At 49.3% G+C, this 26,331-nt stretch overlaps 1 pseudogene; it reads left to right on the top strand.

The window, feature by feature from the left end:
- Positions 1 to 10,574: 10,574 nt before the first annotated feature.
- LOC135909878 (uncharacterized) lies at positions 10,575 to 18,722 on the top strand (annotated as a pseudogene).
- The last annotated feature ends 7,609 nt before the right edge of the window (positions 18,723 to 26,331 follow it).

The raw sequence follows: 26,331 nt of genomic DNA, 5'->3' as shown, positions 1-26,331 counted from the left end.
TCGTTAATAAGGGCGGTAGGTATCCAAAATGTACTTGCACATAGAGAAAATTCTGTACAGGTAAGCATTTTATGGTGGCATCAGATTCATAACCGACAGACTGGTTGACTTTTTTTGTCGTAAGTAAATATGAGCGTTACTTTAAAGCTCCACAGTAACGGTTATATTGATTGCGCAAAATGCGCGAATACACTTGTTGAAACCAGAGTGGTAAAACAAAAGCGGGTGCTCCAATAATCTTGTTCTCGTAACAGTGTAGCTCTGTGATAGAGTTATGCAGTGGAATCTCGATTACATGATCATGATCGATACGAATTTTTGAGTCATCCCGGCCCAAGTACATTAGCTTAACAACGTCCTAAATTTCAGATTTTGCGAACCGCTTGTAGCGCGCTGGGTGATCCGAAGAGCCGAGTCGTCGTGTGATCTGCGGTACGTGCGAGCGTGAATAATTAACGAACGCGTGCATATGCTTCCCCAAATTTCATGCGCAATCTTCGCCTAATAACAGCACTGTATCCTGACAAAGTTGACTTTAGCAATTATATGTACCCTAGCCGAATTTTCACACGTGCTTGTTCTCATTACACTCCGTTACATTGTGGTTAATAACCTACTGATATGTTTTTTATGTCCCTAAAAATACACACACAATCGAGATTATACTGGGTGAAAACATAAAGGGTTATATACTGACGGCGCTGTGATTTCATCGGAACTACAACATTACGACGCTGAGGAAAACGTTGCCGGTTCAAAGTGCTGGTCACGGCACTTGCATTTTAATTAGGGGCAAAACGTTGGTGCAGATTCGGGTTAGCAAATTCGAAACAGTGACTACTGTCGTTGCACGGATGTATACTGGCGGTGTGAAACCGCGTCGTAAATGATTCTGGTGGTTTACTTGGTGTTACGTCTGTTACATTTACAGAGTCGTACTACCAGCGGCATTCTGTACCGCTTCTGTTTGCGTTTCGGTATTTGAAATGGGCACTCACATGAACATTTATCGAAAAGTACCTTTTCCGGTTGCGATAAACCTAGGCGTGGTCACCACCAGGGCTCTTAATCGGCACATGGGCGTAGTCAATGCACCCGCTGACACCGGGAAACTTGCCTAACTTATAAAATTCGCTCATCACACCGCTCATTTCTGAAGCGGCAGGCAACTTCACAAGCGCAGTGAACAGGCTTCTCGCGATCATGGTAGATACGCGCTCAATGACCCGGGAGACCGTCTGCTGGGAAACATTCACGAGGTCCCCGGTCACAATTTGAAATGCGCCTGCTCCATAGAACCGCAGTGTTATAAGGAGCTGCAGGAGAGGCGGCACAGGGAACCCACGTTGTCGGTGTGTTCCCGCAGAGGCAGCATTGCGAGCAGCTCCTGCACGGCACTTTTGCTGAAGCGGAATGGGCACAAAAACTCGTCGTCGTTGTAAAGCTCCATGGGATTTAAGCGATCCCTGACTACTGGACGCGGCGGCGATGCGTATTCGAAGGCTGCTCCAGTGGATATTTCTTCGTGGCCATCCAGGTAGCCAACAAATTCCTCGAAGTCGTCCATCGCCGCCATTTTGTTTGTATACAAGGGAACGTTAAGGTAGGTCAGAGGCTACCTTAACCGAGCCTTACTTATCACTACCATAAGTACGAGAAAAGTTCTGCGATAAGTACAAGGTTGGTTCTTGAAACACGTTAAGGGATGTTCACTGACTGAAGTCATAAGCATAAGTATAAGTTTGGTTTGTGAAAACGGCGGTAAGCAAGTCTTCCACTTAAGGTCTGAGAGAACAGTATCCATTAGTCTTTGGAACGTGGCTGGGGCGGAACACAAACCAAAAGGGAGAACTTTGAATTCATAGAGCCCATCAGGCGTTGCAAAAGCCGTCTTTTCGCGATCCCGCTCATCGACCTCTATTTGCCAGTATCCACTATTTAAGTCCATTGATGAGAAGTACAGTGCATGCCGTAGCCTGTCGTGGGAATCGTCGATGCTTGGTAAGGGATACACATCTTTTTTAGAGCGCAGCTCTTTGGCGTCCGTTCCTGGGTTTCGCGTCGTCGTCGGCGTCGTCGTCGTCGGCGTCGGCCTCGTAACCAGCTCGCCTCCGCCGCCGCGCTCCGCCGCCGCGCATGCGCCGCTGCTCCGCCGCCGCGCATGCGTGCTGTCGGCTCTCCGGGCGAGGGAGGATGATGGAAGGGAGGAGGAGAGACTGTGGAGGAGGGCTGGCTACACAAATGGCTCTTTGGCGTCCGTTCCTGGGTTTCGCGTTGTCGTCGGCCTCATAACCAGCTCCGCCCCCCTTTCATCCCCCCAGCGCTAGCAGCGACCGACTGATACCGCTTTCGTGAGTCCGCTACCGCACTCACGAAAGACGTCGTGCACTTCCTGCAACTCGCATTAACCGTCCATCGATCCACACCGATGTTAGTAGTGGGGGACTTTAATGTTGACATAAAGACAAACAGCAATTTCCTAACACTTATGCGGGAGAACATCCCGTTCCTCTCGCTCGTAACGCGTCCCACGGCTGTGACAACCTCGCGAGGCACTTGTATAGATCTCGTCTTTGAGAATCAAGCATTGGTGTACCAAGTCGAACATATATCAGTCTATTTCTCCGACCACAAAGCTTCCTTCATGACTGTCAAGAACTGTTAATGGAGTCTTTGTTAAAGGAATACGTGTGAAAAATAAAAAAAAAATTCTGTGATAGCGCATACATGTGTTGCTCGATTTCTTTGCCTCAATCTATCGAAAAGGTGAAACAGCTTATTTGATGCGCTCAAATTTCGCATTAGGAAGTAACGTAATCGTCGGTATTTTTTGTAACCCGATTGAGCTTGCGATAATCGATACAAAACCGCAGGCTACCATCCTTCTTCTTAACGAGTACCACGGGCGATGCCCAAGGGCTTTTTGACGGCTGGATGACATCATCTTCCAGCATTTTCTTGACTTGCTGCTGTATTGCTTCCCGCTCTTTCTCAGCCACGCGATACGGATGCTGTCGGATGGGTATTGCTGCTTCCTCCGTAATGATGCGGTGTTTCGTCAGTAGAGTTTGACGTACTCGGGAGGTTGTAGAGAAGCAGTCCTTAAAATCATCAAGCAGTTCCCTGAGACTTTGTTTCTGCCGCGACACCATCTGTGCCCAACCACGCTGACGATAAAGTCGACGACCTCGTCTGTCCAAGCGAGGCGTTAGAGAAGAAGTGTGGACTGAGCGCTTGCCCTAACTCTCTCGAATAAATACCGCTCTCCGCTCTTGTCTCCAGTGAGCCGTGACACTGGTGGACGTGCTGGCTATCGCATCATCACCTAATGATAGGGACGACTCCTGCGAGTGGCCCTGCGTCCAGCCCTTCAAGACATCATCCACGTGTCGAGACACCTGTGCTCCGCGCAAGCCGCCGCCTGCAAGGTCTCTGCACGCAATTCGGCCTCTTCCAAGGAACTTTTTCAGCGACCTCACCGACTCAGGAAATGGCGCTTGCAAGTCCAACACAGGTGACTATTCAAAACAATCTAGTCCCCACTAGCTTCCACGCTGACACGTATCAAGACGCGAAGACTGGCTGGACCAGTACGAACGCGTAGCTAAGGTCAATCAGTGGCGTCCGGACCAGAAGCTTTCCATTGTGTACTTCGCTCTTGAAGGTAGCGCAAGGACGTGGTTCCAAAACCGCGAGGCACAATTGGCAACGTGGGACGAATTTTGCCGTCGGCTACTTGACACCTTCGGAAGCACTGATCGCCGCGATAATGCACAACGCCTTCTCGAGTTGCGCATTCAGAAGCCCAACGAAAGTGTTTCGATGTTTGCCGAGGACATGTTTCGTTTGTTTCGCCACGCGGATCCCAACATGCCTGATTCGAAGCTGAGCCATCTCATGCGCGGCGTCAAAGAAGAGCTATTCGCTGGTCTTGTGCGTAAGCCGCCTCCAACAGTAGAAGAGTTCAGTAAGGAAGCCACAGCAATCGAGCGGGTGCTGCAGCAGCGTTGCCGCCAATACGAACGCCTGACTAACGATGCGCCTGCAGGAGCCGCAGTACTGACAGTGACAGACGAGACCTCGCTGCGTGAACTAATAAGAGGCATTGTGCGCGAGAAGACTGCGAAGCAAGCTGCAACACCGAAGGAGTTCACTGTTGCTTCGGTCGCTGAAGTTGTCCGCCAAGAAATCCGGCAAGCATTTGCATCACCTGAGCCACTCCCTGAACCGTGTCCCGAGCCACGCTTCGAGCCGCGCGCATACAGCTACGCAGACGCTATTCGTCGCCCGCTTTCTACCGGGCCAGTACAGCATTACCAGCAGCGGCCACCCATTGCTGCCTAGGTACAGAGGGAGCATTTCAGGCGACCTCAGCTTCGAAGGACCGACGTATGGCGCACCGCTGATCGCCGACCATTGTGTTTTCAATGTGGCGAACCAGGGCATATTTATCGCTTTTGCCCTCATCGCCAGGGTGGCACCCAGGAAATGTCACCTGCCACACCGCGACAGTTTCCAGAGACACATCGACGCTTCGACGACAGTGTCACTCGGGAACAAGGCAGCTCCGCTAATCTCCGGTCCCGCTCGCCGTCTCCGTTGCGTTATTCATCTCCGAACCGTCGCACTTTCGCCGACGTGGTAAGAGGCCGCTCTCCAAGCCCACGGCGGGGAAACTGAAATCGGCGACCTCCGGGGGGAAGGTTGCAAGTCGTCGAACTGCCGAAGGGCCTCCAACATTACAGAGAAACGAGCAGAGCATCCAGGAGAAACGGAACGCCGGCGAATTTGTGAGTGCCGACCTACTCTTAACGATTGATGGGCACGACGTGACAGCTTTAGTAGATACTGGGGCAGACTTTTCGATAATGAGTGAGCAGTTGGCAGATCGGCTTAACAAAGCCAAAATGCAATGGACGGGCCCTTATATTCGAAATGCCGGGGGCCTGATAATGACACCTATAGGAAAATGTACTACATGACTCCAGATAGGAAATACAGCTTTTGTCGCCAGTTTTATTATTTTAAAAGAGTGCTGCAGATCCCTCATCCTTGGAATGGACTTCTTGCGGGAGTACGGCGCCGTGGTTAACATACGAGACGGCGGGATAATCTTGTCAACTAGTACAGACACGAGCCAAGACGAAGAGCGCCAACGTACATCGTTACGTGTCGCCGACGACGACGCCTGCATACCACCACTATCATGCAGTCTTGTTTCCGTGAGCTGCGGAGAACAATTTAACAAGGACGGTGTAGCCGAGCAACTAACTGCACTTCTGTTCCATCAAGGTGTTGCGATCGCGCAATCGTCAGCCTAATCGGTGGTCGCACAGAGGTACTTCTGACAAATTTTACCAATGAACGCCAGCACATCAGCAAAGGCACCGCTGTGGCGTACTTTGATGAAATTGACCACGTTCAATACTGCTTTGCTGTAAAAGAGGAATCGATCACCGATACCGTATCCAGCTTTTCTGGACATAAGGGTTTAGTTCGCGTCAGTGCCACCACGTGGCGTGCTAACCTTAAACTTTTCAAACTTCCCGCGGTGACGCGTGATGACGTCAACCAAACAAAATAAAAATAAAAAAAGCTATCCCTGCACATTGAACATCGCCACAATGCTTTTCCGCCCGGCGTTATCAGTGTTCTTGATCAAGCGTATTCGCTCGTCGCCTGGAAATTATTCGTCATCCAGCGTTTACTCGCGACCAGCAATTGTTGATTCTGGGGTTTTGATGCGGTTCTTTTTTTTCTTCTCTTTTCCTTTCCTTTTCTTCCTCTTTCTTTTCATTCTGCGGAGTAAAGAAGCTAGCCTAACCGTCAGAAGCACTTCGTGGCAGCCTTTCTTCAGTCGGAAGACATTGTTAACGTCCGAACATCGCACAGCGCCTACTAGAGACGCCGTCGTGGAAGGATTTTGATTTTCCCCTATCGAATACGTTAAGGTGCACACAATTATTTCACTAGCGACTTTTCAATGCGCAATCATGGGCTATCGCCGCAGCTGCAAATCTAGATGTGCTTAAGTACTAAACATATACATGGATATATTGGTTTTTCACCTTGACACAAAAGTCACGAAACAAGAGTTGAGCAAACTGTCCCTGTGTCGTCGCAGAGTGTGAGAGGGGGCTAGTTGGTATTCCATGCTAAACTGACTAGCGCAAGAGTGGACACGGGACACTACAGAGGCGACAAGGATAAGCGCAAATTTCCAACTGGGCGCTTGTCCTTGTAGCGCCTTTAGTGTTCCCTGCCCATATTCCTGTGGGTGGGCAGCGCAACCCGGACGAAGGACGAAAGGAAGAACACAACACGAGCGCAGACTAACAACATGTTTATTATTTCAAGTCCGTGTGCGGTTTTGTGAAACGAAGACAACGAGAGTGCCGTCGATACTACGAGTGGTCCAGGTCAAGCCAATCTTCGCTGGAATTCCTCTGGAACAACGTCCGGCGCAACCTACCCCCCAGGGAGAAGAAACCCAAGCCCACGACCAAAGTGCTGAACCTAACCGATATCGGCGTTCCAGATAAGCACATGAACATTCTTGAATTAGGCCCAAAGTTCTGCCTAGAGCCGTGCCTAGACTCTGTGAATAAGATAGCCACCGTTAGATCAGTGTCTAAAAATGTAGCAGAAGATGAAAAATTCAGGTGCATTTCTGAGTGCGTTGACGTGTTAGTCAGACATCAAGGAAACCAGAATGGCAGAGCGCGGAAAATTCAACCCCTTGTGCAATTTTTAAGGGAAAACGAAGTGAAAGTACTGACCGCTGATAAAGAAGGGTACTTCGTCCTCCTAACGGAGGGGCAGTTTTCCGAGAAAGCCTCAGCCGCTTTAACAAAGAACTTCAAGAAGGTGCACATTCAACCGAAGAAAGTCAAAGATGAAGCAAAGAAATTGTTGCTAGAATTGAACCTCGAGCGTCTATCTGGTGCGTGAACAAAAGTCAGGGGTTGAACCTTGAGGTGTTCTTTACGATATAAACGCATAAACCCGACCAACCTTTACGAACCATTGTGTCTGAAAGAAACACATGGCAACACGTAGTTTCTGGTTATCTTCAGAAGAACTTAACAGGGCTCCAGGTAGAAGACCCATTCAAAGTAAAAAACTCGGAAGATGTCATTAGGTTTTTACGAGAAGAGGTGCACCCAGCATGCACAGCGTTCAGCGTCGACGTCACAGATTTATACTATTCCCTTCCTAGAAATCAGCTGATCAAGACAATCAAAGATTGCATTATGGAAAACGAAGAGTTAAAGTTTAGAAATGATAGTGGCGTCCCGGTTGAGTCGTTTCTCGAACTCTTGGTTTTCTATTTAAATTCCACGTTCGTTATCTGGGATGATCAAATAATGATTCAGAAGCAGGGGGTCTGCATCGGCTCTCAGGTCGCACCCATTCTTAGCGAGATCTTTCTCGGCACAGTTGACCGGGCACTCGAGAGCGCCTTGGCAGGAACTTTGATCAAGTGCTTCAGGTTCGTTGACGACTGCCTGGTAGTTATCCCCTCCCAAAACAGTTCCAAAATTATTGGAGATATTCTCGCCGCTTTTGATAAAGAAGGAATGGGTCTCAGATTTACTCATGAACTACCCAGTAATAATGAAATTCAATTTTTGGATTTGCAGTTAAGACTAACAGCGCAACACATTTGTTGGCATTATAACCCCAGGACTAGCAAACCAATTCTAAACTACGCCTCGGCACACTCAAAACTTGTGAAAAGAGGAATTGCTATGACGTGTTTGGGTTCCGCACTTAGAATGTCGTGCCACCACCTCGCCAATCTGAGCTTTTCGCAACAACTCAATCGTCTAGAGAAGGCCGGTTTTCCAAAATGCATTATTGTATCAATATGTGAAGGGCTAGTGAAGAAAATAAAGAAAGGGGACGCACCCCAAAGACAGATCGGAAAAGTTAAAAAGTACGCACTCATCCCTTATGTACATCAGATGGGGCATGGGTTAAAAAAGACAGCCATGAAATATGGCGTTCAAGTAATCTTTTCAGCAAAGAACTCCTTAAAAAAGATTTGCGATCTTGTCAATAGACCTAAACAGCCGTCCGAAGCTACATGCCGCGTCAAACACTCGGGGCAGCTTGTGGCATGCTCGGTGGGAGTGGTCTATGTCATCCCTCTTTCGTGCGGCAAAATGTACTTTGGGCAGACGGGACGCTGCCTTAACATCCGCCTTAGGGAGCACCAAGGTGCGATCAGGAATGAAACAGGTTCGAATCTGGCCGCGAATTGTAGTGTTTGCTCATGCAAACCCATGTTTGAACAAACAGAAATACTTTATAAAAATATGCATCAAATTAACCGCGAGATCGTAGAGGCCTACTTCATGCATGTGAACGCAGGCGCATGCGTCAGCCAGCCTTCTATCACTCTACAGGATAAAGAAGCTGATTTTTTGAATGGCAAGATAGGCTAACACCCTTGTAAACGTCATTTTACACGTGTTTACATTTTCTGTATATTATAGTCCGTTGCTTGAAATAATAAACCAGTTGTTAGTCTGCGCTCGTGTTGTGTTCTTCCTTTCGTCCTTCGTCCGGGTTGCGCTGCCCACCCACAGGAATATGTTCAACCACCAACTCGCCCAGCTTGCCGTCTTAATTCCCCTGTCCACTCTTGCGCTAGTCACTTGAGTCTGGGTCGTCATCCGTTAGCATGCTATGGCCGAAGCTGCTCGCAATATTAGGTCACATTTACTGGCCACCAGGCCAGGTACACCCTTGGGTACGACATATACAGTACTTGCAGTTAGTTTCCATAGTCGTCTCCTCTGGCGGTTATCCACGTGCGTGAAGCAAGAACGCTATATAAAATTATTCTGCAGTAATATATGTGGGATTTGTATGTTCTCCACATTCTCTACCATGTTGCCGTTCCGCCTTTATTATATAGCCGCAATGTAGACTAGCAGCTATCGAACGCCATAAAGGCTATCCACATATTCAACCCTTAATGACAATCGGTTATCTTCCCTCCTCATTACATGTCCTGCCCATGCCCCCTTTCTTTTTCTTGATTTCATCTAAGATGTCATTACCTCACGTTTGTTCCCTCACCCAATCTGCTCTTTTTTTATCCCTTAACGTTACACCCATCATTATTCTTTCAATAGCTCGTTGCCTCGTCCGCAATTTAAGTAGAATCCTTTTCGTAAGCCTCCAAGTTTCTGCCCCGTAGGTGAGTACTGGTAAGACACAGCTATTATAGACAAACTGGATTCCAAGGGAAGGGAAGCGTAGCAGGGGGCGTCAGAAAGTTAGGTGGGCGGATGAGATTAAGAAGTTTGCAGGGACGACATGGCCGCAATTAGTAGATGACCGGGGTTGTTGGAGAAGTATGGGAGAGGTCTTTGCCCTGCAGTGGGCGTAACCAGGCTGCTGCTGATGATGATGATGACGCATTCAAAGACCTCACGCGCAACTCCTTACACTTAATTGTATTCAAGAGTTGTGCGACTGCCCAGGACATCCTTAAAGAATGTAAAGCTTCATAACGCTTCCTTAAGGAAGCATTATGAGGCTTTACTTTCCAAAACCACGATTTCATTATGAGGCACGCCGTAGTGGAGGATTCGGGAATAATTTAGACCACTTGGGATTTTTAACGTGCCCCTAACCTTAAGTACGCGGGTTTTCGCATTTCACACCCATCGAAATACGGCTGTCGTGGTTGGGATTCGATCCCGAGACCTCGTGAGTAGCAGCGGAATCCATTAAAAGCTAAGCAACTACGGAGGGAAAGGAATGTTGGCAGTAGGAGGAAGGTGACAGCCGGCACGTGAGACAATTTGTTCCCATCCTCATTGCGCGAGAATGGGTGCCATCTGTCCAAGAATGACACCGTAGAATGCACTGTATTCAATGTGATGGAGTCCGCGTCCAATATTTCAGACCCGAATCATACTGTAACTACTGACGACCAGGCTTCTCGCTAAGACGTGCAGTCGCTTGACAGCTGCCGAGCGCTGGCGCCTGATTTACGAGATGGCGCACTTTTATCCCACGCGCTGCACAAGCGGAAGACCGGACTATGCCGGTCTTCCGCTTGTGCAGCGCGTGGGATCAAAACTGCGCCATCTCGTAAATCAAGGCTGCGACTTGGCATTGCAGTGGGTCCCCGCGCATATCGGCCTGCCCGGGAACGAAGCGGCCGACGCCCTGCCGAAGCAAGCTCTCTCGACTCGCTTCCTCCTCGCCAGCTCCGTCAGCCGTTTCGACGTGGCCAAGACGGCGATACTAGACAGTTTTAGTTACACGTACGTAGAGACTTCACGTACGCAAACGTGAAAAGCCTACGTACTTTACGTGCACGCTCTCTGAAACGCTTTTAGCTACACGTACGTGACGCGCGACAAGAAGGACCATGTAGCTCCATCTATCGGGAAGTATGAACACTGCGGCAGCCAATTCAATCCAAGATGAGTATTTCAGCCAAGCCAGTGTTGTCATGGTGTTGTGTATTGATGCGTGCCGATAATTGTTTCAGCAATGTCTGGAAGTGTGTTGTGCAAGCGTTACCTGCTGTCAACGTTGTCCTGGAATGAAATAGCTGACCTGTTGATGACAAAAACGCAGCGAGAGCTTCTGAATGGTTCGTTGGACGACTTGGAGTACCACTTCAGGCACGAGAGAACGTCGGAGTTGCTTTGTTATCGGTCGCAGCGCGGGCTGCTTGACATTGACAGCATAGAGCCCTCACTGTTCAGGCAGCAATTTAGATTTGAGAAAGAAGATTTCAATAACTTGTTTCGTGCTCTTAAACTGCCGGAGACCGTGAAGAGTGCTCAAAATGCGACTGTGCCCGGTCGGGAGGCGTTGTGTATTAGGCTTCGACGCCTTGCCTACCCAAACAGGTGGTGTGATGTTGAAACTATATTCGGCAGGCATTCATCAGTGATGTCGAGTGTGGCGTCAGAAGTTATTTTCTACATCGTAAGCGAGTTTCATCATCTGTTTGAAGACTGCAACAACCATGACTGGCTGTGTCCTGCCACCCTTGGAGAGTTTGCAAATGTAAGTTGACTGCTTATTTTTTCTTCCAGCCTCGTGGTGGTACTGAACAGAAACAAGAAGAGATGTTTTTGCTGTCTGTTTACACAACGTCATTTTTTTGTCCCTGTATGGTACTGTGCCTTGTTTTCACTGTTATTTCAGCTTTTGTGTTTATTGAGGACTAAAGTTGCAGCGGTAGATGGGAATAAGAAAGTTAGAAATTCACAAGCCGTCGACATGTGCAGCTATAAAATAGAGAAGACAATAGCCATAACAAGCGGGAGCATTGCGATCACTGAAACTACTCATATTCGCATATAAGACATCTATAAAACAGTTATATCTGTCACACGTAATCAAGATATTGTTCGAAAAATTATTTTGACACAGAAATCTTACTCTTCAGTGTAGGTCGAACGGCACATCACCTCAGCAAGGTTCGCATAATATAGCCATGTAGACTACGTTACACGTGATCAGTGCAGGTTGTGTATTTCAAGCTGCAAGATTTCACTTAAGTACGTATACATTATGGACGCTATATTCTACGACAGAGGGTTCTATGTAAGAAAGGTTATTAAAAGAACAGATACCATTTTACGCTTAACTACAGCCTGAGCTTTGATCACATTTAATTTTGTCTTGCAGGCCACCCGGAACCGTGGTGCAGCGCTGACAAACTGCTGGGCATTTATCGACGACACGGCACCCCCATATGCCGACCCAAAAGGAACCAATGCGATTATTTTTCTGGCTATAAGCGGATGCACATGCTCAAGTACCAGTCGGTGATGTGTCCCAATGGCATTGTGTGCCAACTTGACGGCCCTTATACTGGAAGGCGGCATGATGCAGGTAGGTTGCCCTGTTTCTTGTGTGAAAGAACTTTTCATTGATATTTTTAAGAGACAGTCAGGTACCTGGAATGGCTCGTCTCTTTCATAAATATATGTTCAGGAAGGTAAGTACGGGCAAAATTGCTCTGGTGCCAACCTGAGCCTTGTTGTCCTCCCTTTTCACTTTGATATTGTCACGTGGTAGCGACGGTAAAGAGAGAACACAGTAGCAGTACTGTGAAAGACAAAACTAGCTTTTATTGGGCGAACCTGTGCCCACAAAACAGGCTACACTTAAAGCACAACGATAGCGGCGAACACAGTCGGCGATCGTCGAAAATCTGATCAGCGGGTCAAGCGCGTCGGCTTTTATAGATCAGTCGTCGAATGTTCCAGATTAACTGATGGGACCCGCGTGTCTTCCACAGAGTTCTACACCATTCGTGTCACGCGATGAAATCTGATAACACAAGGTTCGGCGACAACAGACACGCGGATAGAAGCGTCGATAACTTTCCAGAAACGTCGGATACATGCAGGCGCGTCCCTCGCTGTGCGATTACAGTTGTTAAGCGGCGAAACGTGGTTGCCCGATAAAGATAAGTACACGTGTCATTACCCCCCTCTTAAAAAGCATCGACCCGATGCTGCAAACAAACGAAGGTAACAAAGAAAAAAGCGCTCGTAGCAAAGAAAACAACAAACTAAGGAAGTTCATCAGCGTCCGTAAAATGGTTTAAGGCGCACCACGTGGACCACTTCAGATCGTGCGCGGCGCCGCTGTGAGTGCGAAATGCCGTCTGGCACGACCTCATAGTCCAGAGCGCCAATACGTCGGATGACCTTGTAGGGTCCGAAATAGCGTCGGAGTAGTTTCTCACTGAGTCCTCGTCGGCGTATCGGTGTCCAAACCCAAACACGGTCGCCGGGCTGGTACTCAACAAAGCGTCGTCGGAGGTTGTAGTGTCGGCTGTCGGTCCTCTGTTGGTTCTTGATCCGTAGGCGGGCGAGCTGTCGGGCTTCTTCGGCGCGCTGGAGGTAGCTAGCGACGTCAACATTCTCTTCGTCAGTGACGTGGGGCAGCATGGCGTCGAGCGTCGTCATCGGGTTCCTGCCGTAAACCAGCTTAAACGGCGTGATCTGTGTTGTTTCTTGCACCGCCGTGTTGTAAGCAAATGTCACGTACGGCAGGACGGCATCCCAGGTCTTGTGTTCGACGTCGACGTACATCGCTAGCATGTCGGCGAGGGTCTTATTCAGCCGTTCCGTAAGACCATTCGTCTGCGGGTGGTAGGCCGTGGTCCTCCTGTGCCTTGTCTGACTGTATTTCAGAATGGCTTGGGTGAGCTCCGCTGTAAAGGCCGTTCCTCTGTCGGTGATGAGGACTTCTGGGGCGCCATGTCGAAACAGGATATTTTCGACAAAAAATTTCGCCACTTCGGCTGCGCTACCTTTCGGCAGTGCTTTAGTTTCAGCGAAGCGGGTGAGGTAGTCTGTCGCCACGACGATCCACTTATTTCCGGTTGTTGACGTCGGAAAGGGTCCCAGCAAGTCCATCCCGATCTGCTGGAATGGTCGGCAAGGAGGCTCGATTGTCTGTAGTAATCCGGCTGGCCTTGTCGGCGGTGTCTTACGTCGCTGACAGTCTCGGCATGTTCTGACATAATGGGCGACGTCGGCGGTCAGGCGCGGCCAATAATACTTTTGTTGTATCCTCGAGAGTGTCCGGGAAAAACCGAGGTGTCCAGCGGTCGGATCGTCATGTAGGGCGTGCAATACTTCTGGACGAAGTCCTGACGGGACAACAAGAAGGTAGTTGGCGCGGACTGGTGAAAAGTTCTTCTTCACGAGGAGACTGTTTTGAAGCGTGAAGGAAGATAGTCCGCGCTTAAATGCCCTGGGGACAACGTCGGTGTGCCCTTCCAAATATTCCACCAGGCCTTTTAGCTCCGGGTCTGCCCGTTGCTGTTCAGCGAAGTCTTCCGCGCTTATCATGCCAAGGAAGGCATCGTCATCTTCGTCATCTTGCGGCGGCGGGTCAATGGGGGCGCGCGATAGGCAATCGGCATCGGAGTGTTTTCGTCCGGACTTGTAGGTTACAGTGATGTCGTATTCTGGTAGTCTGAGGCTCCACCGCGCCAGTCGTCCTGAAGGATCCTTTATACTCGCTAGCCAACACAAAGCGTGATGGTCACTGACGACTTTGAATGGCCTGCCATAAAGATAAGGGCGAAATTTAGCTGTAGCCCAAACGATGGTGAGGCATTCCTTTTCGGTCGTAGAATAGTTGCCTTCCGCTTTTGACAGCGACCGGCTAGCGTAAGATATCACCTGTTCGACTCCGTTTTTCCTCTGGACTAGAACCGCACCGAGGCCTAGGCTACTGGCGTCAGTATGGATTTCTGTATCGGCGTACTCGTCGAAGTGCGCAAGTACCGGCGGCGACTGCATGCGTCGTTTGAGTTCTTCAAATGCGTCGGCCTGCGGCGTTTCCCACTTGAACTCAACATCACATTTAGTTAGACGTGTCAACGGCTCGGCGATGCGTGAAAAGTCGTTGACAAAGCGCCTGTAGTAGGCACACATGCCAAGGAATCTACGCACTGCCTTCTTGTCGGTGGGCTGCGGGAACTTTGCGATGGCAGCTGTTTTCTGCGGGTCGGGGCGTACTCCGGATTTACTGATGACGTGGCCTAGGAATAGAAGCTCGTCGTAAGCGAAGCGGCATTTTTCTGGCTTCAGAGTGAGCCCTGATGACTTGATGGCCTCTAGTACTGTGGCAAGCCGCCTAAGGTGATCGTCGAAATTTCCGGCGAAGACGACGACGTCATCCAAGTAAACGAGACAGGTCTGCCACTTCAGTCCTGCTAATACTGTGTCCATGACGCGCTGGAACGTTGCAGGCGCCGAACACAGTCCGAATGGCATAACCTTGAACTCGTAGAGGCCGTCTGGCGTGATGAAGGCGGTCTTTTCGCGATCCCTTTCGTCGACTTCTATTTGCCAGTAGCCAGACTTGAGGTCCATCGATGAGAAGTATTTAGCATTGCAGAGCCGATCCAATGCGTCGTCTATCCGTGGGAGGGGGTATACGTCTTTCTTCGTGATTTTGTTCAATCGACGATAATCGACGCAGAAACGTAGGGTTCCGTCCTTTTTCTTCACTAAAACAAGTGGAGACGCCCACGGGCTTTTCGACGGCTGGATGATGTCGTCGCGCAGCATTTCGTCGACTTGGTGTCTTATAGCTTCGCGTTCTCTCGTCGAAACTCGGTAAGGGCTCTGGCGGAGTGCTCGAGCGCACTCTTCGGTTATTATGCGATGCTTTGCGACTGGGGTTTGTCGAATCCTCGATGACGTCGAAAAGCAGTCTTTGTATCGTCGGAGCAGACTTCTGAGCTGCTGTTGCTTAATCACTGGGAGACTTGGATTAATGTCGTAGTCTGGTTCGGGAACCGTGGTCGTCGGGGTAGATGTGGCGGAATCCGAGAGGACAAACGCATTACTGGTTTCCACAATTTCCTCGATGTGCGCGATCGTCGTGCCCTTGTTGATGTGCTTGAACTCCGGGCTGAAGTTTGTCAGCAACACTTCAGTTTTCCCTCCATGCAGTCGAGCGATCCCTCTTGCGACGCAAATTTCACGGTCTAGCAGGAGGCGTTGGTCGCCTTCGATGACACCTTCTACGTCAGCGGGTATTTCGGTGCCGACCGAAATAACAATGCTGGAGCGGGGCGGGATGCTCACTTGGTCTTCGAGCACACTCAAGGCGTGGTGACTACGAGGGCTCTCCGGCGGTATCGCTTTATCTTCCGACAGCGTTATTGACTTCGACTTCAGGTCGATGACTGCGCCGTGTTGGTTCAGGAAGTCCATACCGAGAATGACGTCTCGAGAACACTGTTGGAGGATAACGAAGGTGGCAGGGTAAGTCCGGTCATGGATGGTAATTCTTGCCGTGCAGACTCCAGACGGCGTGATGAGGTGTCCTCCAGCGGTTCGAATTTGAGGGCCTTCCCACGTAGTCTTAACTTTCTTCAACTGGGCGGCGATGTGTCCACTCATGACGGAGTAATCAGCCCCTGTGTCGACTAAGGCAGTGACTGCGTGGCCGTCGAGAAGCACGTCGAGGTCGGTGGTTCTTTGTCTGGCGTTGCAGTTAGGTCGTGGTGTCGGATCACGGCTGTGTCGTGTTGAACTGAAGTTGGAACGTCGCGTCGTCAAGTCGTCGTTCGTCGGTGTAGTCTTGGCTTCGCGACTTCTTCGGGACGGCGGTGTGTCGTCATTAGGTCGTCGAGATGATTTCTTCGTCATGTTCGTCGACGGCGGAGGATCTTCGTCAGTTCGACGAACAGCAACCGCACCTCCATCGGTTGCTGCTTTTAGTTTTCCGGATATGGGCTCGCAGAGTGGCCCCGCGATGGGCCGGTGTATGGTCGGCGCGGCGGCGACAGGTAGCGGCCTGGTGACGGCGAACGGGACGGTCGTCGAGGGCTCCATTGAGTAGCGGCGAGGTAGTCGGCGATGTCACGTGGGCGCTCTCCAAGCTTTGGACGCGGCGCGTTGACGGCGAACCCTCTCAGTCCCATGTCACGGTATGGGCATCGGCGGTAGACGTGACCCGCTTCCCCGCAGTGGTAGCAGAGTGGGCGGTGGTCAGGAGCGCGCCAAACGTCGGTCTTCCTCGGGTAGCTCCGCTGGGCGACGGGTGGGCGCGCTGTCGGCGGCGGCGGCGGTGCTCGACGGAATTGCGGCGTTACAGGGCCCTGGCACGGTCGCTGAGGTGGGCCTTGACGGCGTACGACGGCGGCGTAGGTCATCGCTTCGGGTTGGGGTTGCGGTAATTGAGGTTGCACCTCGGGAACTCCAATCGACCTCTGAACCTCATCTTTGACGATGTCAGCGATCGAGGCCACTTGAGGCTGCGACGACGGGAAGATCTTCTGAAGCTCCTCTCGTACGACTGCCCTGATAGCCTCGCGCAGGTCTTGGAGGCCAGTGATTGAACTCCGGTGCGGCGGTCGAATTGCCGGTTTCGCATCTCGAGTGTCTTCTCGATGCTAGTGGCCTCGCGAAGAAACTCGTCGACAGTCTTCGGCGGGTTTCGTACCATACCGGCGAAAAGTTCCTCCTTAACACCACGCATTAGTAGCCGGACTTTCTTTTCCTCGGACATTTCCGGGTCGGCGTGGCGGAATAGGCGGCTCATTTCTTCTGTAAAAATCGCCGTGGTCTCGTTGGGCAGCTGCACTCGGGTTTCCAGTAGTGCTTTGGCTCGTTCTCGGCGAACGACGCTTGTGAATGTCTTCAGGAAGGCGCTTCGGAAAAGGTCCCAGGTCGTTAACGTGGCTTCTCTGTTCTCTAACCACGTCCTGGCAGCGTCTTCCAATGCGAAGAAGACATGTCGCAGTTTGTCGTCGCTGTTCCAGCTGTTAAATGCAGCGACCCTCTCGTACATCTCGAGCCAGGTTTCCGGGTCCTCGAATGTTGAACCGCGGAACGTGGGGGGCTCCCTGGGCTGCTGCAGCACGACGGGGGATGCTGGGGCGGCCATTGGGGAGGACTTGGTGGCAATCTTCCTGCTCGTCTCAGGTAGGAGTCCCTGCTCTGGGGGCAGTCCTTGCAGCCGGCGGCTAGCTCGCTGGTCTTGGGCGACGTTGGTTTTGTCCTCGGGCTTCGGACTTGGATCGCGGCTTTGCGGGGGCGTTCGGTACATGAACGCACAAGCACCTCCACCAGATGTCATGTGGTAGTGACGGTAAAGAGAGAACACAGTAGCAGTACTGTGAAAGACAAAACTAGCTTTTATTGGGCGAACCTGTGCCCACAAAACAGGCTACACTTAAAGCCAACGATAGCGGCGAACACAGTCGGCGATCGTCGAAAATCTGATCAGCGGGTCAAGCGCGTCGGCTTTTATAGCTCAGTCGTCGAATGTTCCAGATTAACTGATGGGACCCGCGTGTCTTCCACAGAGTTCTACACCATTCGTGTCACGCGATGAAATCTGATAACACAAGGTTCGGCGACAACAGACACGCGGATAGAAGCGTCGATAACTTTCCAGAAACGTCGGATACATGCAGGCGCGTCCCTCGCTGTGCGATTACAGTTGTTCAGCGGCGAAACGTGGTTGCCCGATAAAGATAAGTACACGTGTCAATATGTTTGAAATAGTTTTCCGCATATGTTCACACTTGCTATTACATAGCTTTCTTGACGCCTTGAGGAATAGTTGGTGAGGCAAATGTTTACTTACAGTACTAATTTTAACATGACCGATGTTGTCTCATTTTGTTAGTCAGTTGAATTTCTTTTCTGTTGCTGTTGCAGGGATACTCCAGAGCAGTGGCCTCTATGCGAAACTGGAAAAGTTGGTGGGGCCCCACCAGTTCGTCATATATGGCGATCCTGCATACCCACTGAAGCCACTTTTAATGAAGCCCTATGGCGGCTCTTCGCTGACGACAACGCAGTTGGCATTGAACACTAGCATGAGTCATGTTCGCCAGGCTGTTGAATGGGGATTTGGGAAGGTGATCAATGAATTTGCGTTTCTGGATTTAAAAAAAATCAGAAATTACTGCGACAAGAAGTCGCTCACATGTACAAAGCAGCGACTATTCTGACCAACTATCACACGTGTTTTTACGGCAGCCAGGTGTCTCAGTACTTTGAACTACATCCACCCAGTTTAAATGAGTACCTGAGGCCACATCACTGAAGTACTGTCTGAAATATAAGGCATTGTGCTTTCCAGATTGCCTTGACCCTTGTAGAAGTGATTGTTCGTAAGAAATTGCTCCGACAAGAAGTCGCTCACATGTAAAAAGCAGCCACTATTCTGACTAACTGTCACACGTGTTTGTACGGCAGCCAGGTGTCTCAGTACTTTGAGCTACATCCACCTAGTCTAAATGAGTACCTGAGGCCACATCACTGAAGTACTGTCTCAAACATAAGGCATTATGCTTTCCAGATTGCCTTTACCATTGTAGAAGTGATTGTTCGTAATAGCTGTCATGTTTTTATATGTTTAGTGCCTAACTGGACACATGTCTGAAGCACAATGCTTTCAACGTTGCTTTGGTGCCAGCTTTCTTTTTCTGTTCTGTGGAGTCTCAGTGTCAACGACACTATTTTGTGTGGCTGCTGCAGTTGAGTTACAACATGTGAGCAATTCTGAGATGAGTTTGTCAATCTTATTGCAATTGCAATGCCAAAATCTACAGTGTTTTATTTGTTGTTTATTACAACATCTTCCAGTGTGCCAATTTTGCTCAAAATGCCTTCCATGATGCTCGTAAAGCTTTGCTGCTGAGCTGTAGACATGCGGCGCTCTTCAGCCCTTTCGCGCCTTTCCTCAGCACGTTCTGCCCTCTGACGCCTTTCCTCAGCACGCTCTTCTGATCGTATGCGTCTTTCCTCCTCCTTGTCAAAGGCGTTTTGATTCATTTCTTGCTCTTTCAATTCCATTTCCCTAAGAGATTTCTCCTTTTCCCAGGCATGGCACTGTTCCTCCAGTGCGATGCGCCTCGATTCGATGACATAGTCTTTCTGCTTCACAAACTGATCATGCTTCATCCTTTTTTCCATGAAGTCGTAGTCAGCTTGGTCAAGCCCTCCAGCCTGATTTCTTTTTCCTGTAAGATACGGCAGTGTAGGAAAATGCACCCTTAGTAAAAATACACCAGTGTGACGACACATCTTTAAGAGGGATTTTGTGCAAACACATTTTTTGGGGTAAGTCATACACACACAAGATACCATTTTTTTTACTGTACCTTTTCCGTACCTACTGGCACGGCACCACAGATGAGAGCACTGCACTAATTTGGGACACATTTATTCATACAGACTAAGGTGCCCACACAAACATCACAAGCTGCTTTGTACGTCCTCGAATATGATAAGAAACAAATAACGGGTGGTCTTGAGTGCAGAATCGAATTGGCATGTTATAATAGGCATCAACGTAATAATTTATTCAGGAGCATGAGGGTTTCTTGCAGAAACATATATGAGATGCTCCTATATGTGCCAAAGGTATAATTATTGAGGTTGAGGCCAAAACACTTTAACATGCCTGCTTGGATTGCCAATTCAAAATATATTTGATAGCAGTTCTCTTGTCAACGGCACATTGTGTCAGTTCGTGTCATTACTAGCATTCGCTGTTGTCAACATGCACGCAGGTGGAATTGAAAAGCCAAAAATTTTCAGCGGCTGATAAATGCAACTAAATTGAGAAAGTATTGTTACCGCGGCCACGCGTGGACTCACTCCTAGGAGGCTGTGGCTGATCCTCGTTTCCTTCGGCACCCTGACGTGCATTTGTTGGTGGGCTGCTGATGCTTGCCGGTGAACGCACTTGACTGCACAATGTGGCGAACCAGGGCATATTTATCGCTTTTGCCCTCATCGCCAGGGTGGCACCCAGGAAATGTCACCTGCCACACCGCGACAGTTTCCAGAGACACATCGACGCTTCGACGACAGTGTCACTCGGGAACAAGGCATCTCCGCTAATCTCCGGTCCCGCTCGCCGTCTCCGTTGCGTTATTCATCTCCGAACCGTCGCACTTTCGCCGACGTGGTAAGAGGCCGCTCTCCAAGCCCACGGCGGGGAAACTGAAATCGGCGACCTCCGGGGGGAAGGTTGCAAGTCGTCGAACTGCCGAAGGGCCTCCAACATTACAGAGAAACGAGCAGAGCATCCAGGAGAAACGGAACGACGGCGAATTTGTGAGTGCCGACCTACTCTTAACGATTGATGGGCACGACGTGACAGCTTTAGTAGATACTGGGGCAGACTTTTCGATAATGAGTGAGCAGTTGGCAGATCGGCTTAACAAAGCCAAAATGCAATGGACGGGCCCTTATATTCGAAATGCCGGGGGCCAGATAATGACACCTATAGGAAAATGTACTACATGACTCCAGATAGGAAATACAGCTTTTGTCGCCAGTTTTATTATTTTAAAAGAGTGCTGCAGATCCCTCATCCTTGGAATGGACTTCTTGCGGGAGTACGGCGCCGTGGTTAACATACGGGACGGCGGGATAATCTTGTCAACAAGTACAGACACGAGCCAAGACGAAGAGCGCCAACGTACATCGTTACGTGTCGCCGACGACGACGTCTGCATACCACCACTATCATGCAGTCTTGTTTCCGTCAGCTGCGGAGAACAATTTAACAAGGACGGTGTAGCCGAGCAACTAACTGCACTTCTGTTCCATCAAGGTGTTGCGATCGCGCAATCGTCAGCCTAATCGGTGGTCGCACAGAGGTACTTCTGACAAATTTTACCAATGAACGCCAGCACATCAGCAAAGGCACCGCTGTGGCGTACTTTGATGAAATTGACCACGTTCAATAGTGCTTTGCTGTAAAAGAGGAATCGATCACCGATACCGTATCCAGCTTTTCTGGACATAAGGGTTTAGTTCGCGTCAGTGCCACCACGTGGCGTGCTAACCTTAAACTTTTCAAACTTCCCGCGGTGACGCGTGATGACGTCAACCAAACAAAATAAAAATAAAAAAAGCTATCCCTGCACATTGAACATCGCCACAATGCTTTTCCGCCCGGCGTTATCAGTGTTCTTGATCAAGCGTATTCGCTCGTCGCCTGGAAATTATTCGTCATCCAGCGTTTACTCGCGACCAGCAATTGTTGATTCTGGGGTTTTGATGCGGTTCTTTTTTTTCTTCTCTTTTCCTTTCCTTTTCTTCCTCTTTCTTTTCATTCTGCGGAGTAAAGAAGCTAGCCTAACCGTCAGAAGCACTTCGTGGCAGCCTTTCTTCAGTCGGAAGACATTGTTAACGTCCGAACATCGCACAGCGCCTACTAGAGACGCCGTCGTGGAAGGATTTTGATTTTCCCCTATCGAATACGTTAAGGTGCACACAATTATTTCACTAGCGACTTTTCAATGCGCAATCATGGGCTATCGCCGCAGCTGCAAATCTAGATGTGCTTAAGTACTAAACATATACATGGATATATTGGTTTTTCACCTTGACACAAAAGTCACGAAACAAGAGTTGAGCAAACTGTCCCTGTGTCGTCGCAGAGTGTGAGAGGGGGCTAGTTGGTATTCCATGCTAAAGTGACTAGCGCAAGAGTGGACACGGGACACTACAGAGGCGACAAGGATAAGCGCAAACTTCCAACTGGGCGCTTGTCCTTGTAGCGCCTTTAGTGTTCCCTGCCCATATTCCTGTGGGTGGGCAGCGCAACCCGGACGAAGGACGAAAGGAAGAACACAACACGAGCGCAGACTAACAACATGTTTATTATTTCAAGTCTGTGTGCGGTTTTGTGAAACGAAGACAACGAGAGTGCCGTCGATACTACGAGTGGTCCAGGTCAAGCCAATCTTCGCTGGAATTCCTCTGGAACAACGTCCGGCGCAACCTACCCCCCAGGGAGAAGAAACCCAAGCCCACGACCAAAGTGCTGAACCTAACCGATATCGGCGTTCCAGATAAGCACATGAACATTCTTGAATTAGGCCCAAAGTTCTGCCTAGAGCCGTGCCTAGACTCTGTGAATAAGATAGCCACCGTTAGATCAGTGTCTAAAAATGTAGCAGAAGATGAAAAATTCAGGTGCATTTCTGAGTGCGTTGACGTGTTAGTCAGACATCAAGGAAACCAGAATGGCAGAGCGCGGAAAATTCAACCCCTTGTACAATTTTTAAGGGAAAACGAAGTGAAAGTACTGACCGCTGATAAAGAAGGGTACTTCGTCCTCCTAACGGAGGGGCAGTTTTCCGAGAAAGCCTCAGCCGCTTTAACAAAGAACTTCAAGAAGGTGCACATTCAACCGAAGAAAGTCAAAGATGAAGCAAAGAAATTGTTGCTAGAATTGAACCTCGAGCGTCTATCTGGTGCGTGAACAAAAGTCAGGGGTTGAACCTTGAGGTGTTCTTTACGATATAAACGCATAAACCCGACCAACCTTTACGAACCATTGTGTCTGAAAGAAACACATGGCAACACGTAGTTTCTGGTTATCTTCAGAAGAACTTAACAGGGCTCCAGGTAGAAGACCCATTCAAAGTAAAAAACTCGGAAGATGTCATTAGGTTTTTACGAGAAGAGGTGCACCCAGCATGCACAGCGTTCAGCGTCGACGTCACAGATTTATACTATTCCCTTCCTAGAAATCAGCTGATCAAGACAATCAAAGATTGCATTATGGAAAACGAAGAGTTAAAGTTTAGAAATGATAGTGGCGTCCCGGTTGAGTCGTTTCTCGAACTCTTGGTTTTCTATTTAAATTCCACGTTCGTTATCTGGGATGATCAAATAATGATTCAGAAGCAGGGGGTCTGCATCGGCTCTCAGGTCGCACCCATTCTTAGCGAGATCTTTCTCGGCACAGTTGACCGGGCACTCGAGAGCGCCTTGGCAGGAACTTTGATCAAGTGCTTCAGGTTCGTTGACGACTGCCTGGTAGTTATCCCCTCCCAAAACAGTTCCAAAATTATTGGAGATATTCTCGCCGCTTTTGATAAAGAAGGAATGGGTCTCAGATTTACTCATGAACTACCCAGTAATAATGAAATTCAATTTTTGGATTGGCAGTCAAGACTAACAGCGCAACACATTTGTTGGCATTATAACCCCAGGACTAGCAAACCAATTCTAAACTACGCCTCGGCACACTCAAAACTTGTGAAAAGAGGAATTGCTATGACGTGTTTGGGTTCCGCACTTAGAATGTCGTGCCACCACCTCGCCAATCTGAGCTTTTCGCAACAACTCAATCGTCTAGAGAAGGCCGGTTTTCCAAAATGCATTATTGTATCAATATGTGAAGGGCTAGTGAAGAAAATAAAGAAAGGGGACGCACCCCAAAGACAGATCGGAAAAGTTAAAAAGTACGCACTCATCCCTTATGTACATCAGATGGGGCATGGGTTAAAAAAGACAGCCATGAAATATGGCGTTCAAGTAATCTTTTCAGCAAAGAACTCCTTAAAAAAGATTTGCGATCTTGTCAATAGACCTAAACAGCCGTCCGAAGCTACATGCCGCGTCAAACACTCGGGGCAGCTTGTGGCATGCTCGGTGGGAGTGGTCTATGTCATCCCTCTTTCGTGCGGCAAAATGTACTTTGGGCAGACGGGACGCTGCCTTAACATCCGCCTTAGGGAGCACCAAGGTGCGATCAGGAATGAAACAGGTTCGAATCTGGCCGCGAATTGTAGTGTTTGCTCATGCAAACCCATGTTTGAACAAACAGAAATACTTTATAAAAATATGCATCACATTAACCGCGACATTGTAGAGGCCTACTTCATGCATGTGAACGCAGGCGCATGCGCCAGCCAGCCTTCTATCACTCTACAGGATAAAGAAGCTGATTTTTTGAATGGCAAGATAGGCTAACACCCTTGTAAACGTCATTTTACACGTGTTTACATTTTCTGTATATTATAGTCCGTTGCTTGAAATAATAAACCAGTTGTTAGTCTGCGCTCGTGTTGTGTTCTTCCTTTCGTCCTTCGTCCGGGTTGCGCTGCCCACCCACAGGAATATGTTCAACCACCAACTCGCCCAGCTTGCCGTCTTAATTCCCCTGTCCACTCTTGCGCTAGTCACTTGAGTCTGGGTCGTCATCCGTTAGCATGCTATGGCCGAAGCTGCTCGCAATATTAGGTCACATTTACTGGCCACCAGGCCAGGTACACCCTTGGGTACGACATATACAGTACTTACAGTTAGTTTCCATAGTCGTCTCCTCTGGCGGTTATCCACGTGCGTGAAGCAAGAACGCTATATAAAATTATTCTGCAGTAATATATGTGGGATTTGTATGTTCTCCACATTCTCTACCATGTTGCCGTTCCGCCTTTATTATATAGCCGCAATGTAGACTAGCAGCTATCGAACGCCATAAAGGCTATCCACATATTCAACCCTTAATGACAATCGGTTATCTTCCCTCCTCATTACATGTCCTGCCCATGCCCCCTTTCTTTTTCTTGATTTCATCTAAGATGTCATTACCTCACGTTTGTTCCCTCACCCAATCTGCTCTTTTTTTATCCCTTAACGTTACACCCATCATTATTCTTTCAATAGCTCGTTGCCTCGTCCGCAATTTAAGTAGAATCCTTTTCGTAAGCCTCCAAGTTTCTGCCCCGTAGGTGAGTACTGGTAAGACACAGCTATTATAGACAAACTGGATTCCAAGGGAAGGGAAGTGTAGCAGGGGGCGTCAGAAAGTTAGGTGGGCGGATGAGATTAAGAAGTTTGCAGGGACGACATGGCCGCAATTAGTAGATGACCAGGGTTGTTGGAGAAGTATGGGAGAGGTCTTTGCCCTGCAGTGGGCGTAACCAGGCTGCTGCTGATGATGATGATGACGCATTCAAAGACCTCACGCGCAACTCCTTACACTTAATTGTATTCTAGAGTTGTGCGACTGCCCAGGACATCCTTAAAGAATGTAAAGCTTCATAACGCTTCCTTAAGGAAGCATTATGAGGCTTTACTTTCCAAAACCACGATTTCATTATGAGGCACGCCGTAGTGGAGGATTCGGGAATAATTTAGACCACTTGGGATTTTTAACGTGCCCCTAACCTTAAGTACGCGGGTTTTCGCATTTCACACCCATCGAAATACGGCTGTCGTGGTTGGGATTCGATCCCGAGACCTCGTGAGTAGCAGCGGAATCCATTAAAAGCTAAGCAACTACGGAGGGAAAGGAATGTTGGCAGTAGGAGGAAGGTGACAGCCGGCACGTGAGACAATTTGTTCCCATCCTCATTGCGCGAGAATGGGTGCCATTTGTCCAAGAATGACACCGTAGAATGCACTGTATTCAATGTGATGGAGTCCGCGTCCAATATTTCAGACCCGAATCATACTGTAACTACTGACGACCAGGCTTCTCGCTAAGACGTGCAGTCGCTTGGCAGCTGCCGAGCGCTGGCGCCTGATTTACGAGATGGCGCACTTTTATCCCACGCGCTGCACAAGCGGAAGACCGGACTATGCCGGTCTTCCGCTTGTGCAGCGCGTGGGATCAAAACTGCGCCATCTCGTAAATCAAGGCTGCGACTTGGCATTGCAGTGGGTCCCCGCGCATATCGGCCTGCCCGGGAACGAAGCGGCCGACGCCCTGCCGAAGCAAGCTCTCTCGACTCGCTTCCTCCTCGCCAGCTCCGTCAGCCGTTTCGACGTGGCCAAGACGGCGATACTAGACAGTTTTAGTTACACGTACGTAGAGACTTCACGTACGCAAACGTGAAAAGCCTACGTACTTTACGTGCACGCTCTCTGAAACGCTTTTAGCTACACGTACGTGACGCGCGACAAGAAGGACCATGTAGCTCCATCTATCGGGAAGTATGAACACTGCGGCAGCCAATTCAATCCAAGATGAGTATTTCAGCCAAGCCAGTGTTGTCATGGTGTTGTGTATTGATGCGTGCCGATAATTGTT

Source organism: Dermacentor albipictus, unplaced genomic scaffold (assembly GCF_038994185.2).
Source record: "Dermacentor albipictus isolate Rhodes 1998 colony unplaced genomic scaffold, USDA_Dalb.pri_finalv2 scaffold_31, whole genome shotgun sequence".
Taxonomy (NCBI): domain Eukaryota; kingdom Metazoa; phylum Arthropoda; class Arachnida; order Ixodida; family Ixodidae; genus Dermacentor; species Dermacentor albipictus.
The sequence above is the reverse complement of the archived record's forward strand: the minus strand, read 5'-3'. Positions and strand labels throughout refer to the sequence as shown.